Source organism: Rhinopithecus bieti, unplaced genomic scaffold, assembly GCF_001698545.2.
Source record: "Rhinopithecus bieti isolate Rb0 unplaced genomic scaffold, ASM169854v2 scaffold_19652, whole genome shotgun sequence".
NCBI classification, from domain to species: domain Eukaryota; kingdom Metazoa; phylum Chordata; class Mammalia; order Primates; family Cercopithecidae; genus Rhinopithecus; species Rhinopithecus bieti.
In genome coordinates this window covers 2985312-2985971 of record NW_016809913.1, presented here as the reverse complement: position 1 = coordinate 2985971, position 660 = coordinate 2985312, and positions in this window count along the sequence as shown.

Sequence of the window (660 nt, the reverse complement as noted above, 5' to 3'; positions counted from 1 at the left end):
AAAAAAAAAAAAAAAAAAAAAAAAAAAATTCAAGTGCAATGGGAATTCGAGCAGACGGGGGATTTTCTCCTGTTGAGGAGCTCCCAGAAAGCTTTTATGGAGGAGGTAGTGTTCACCTTGCACCATAACAATTCATACATACAGAATATTTAGGCCAGGTGCAGTGGCTCACGCCTGTAATCCCAGCACTTTGAGAGGCCGAGATGGGAGGATCACAAGGTCAGGAGATCAAGACCATCCTGGCTAACATGGTGAAACCCCGTCTCTATTAAAAATACAAAAAATTAGCCAGGTGTGGTGGCGGGCACCTGTAGTCCCAGCTACTCGGGAGGCTGAGGCAGGAGAATGGCGTGAACCCGGGGGGAGGAGCTTGCAGTGAGCTAAGATCTCGCCACTGCGCTCCAGCCTGGGCGACAGAGCGAGACTCCGTCTCAAAAAAAAAAAAAAAAAAAAAAGAGTGTTTAGTCAGTTTCATTTGGCCTGAAAGAGTTCAGGTGCCTGTGTGCCTCACGCTTCTGGGTTCTGGGGCTGGAGATCAGTAATCACCTCACTGGACAAATTTCCTCCAGTTTGGTATATAAAAATTGAGACACATACTTTCTATAAAAACTGTCAACGTGCAGCTGAATTTGAAAAAATATGCCGTGTAATAATGTGCTT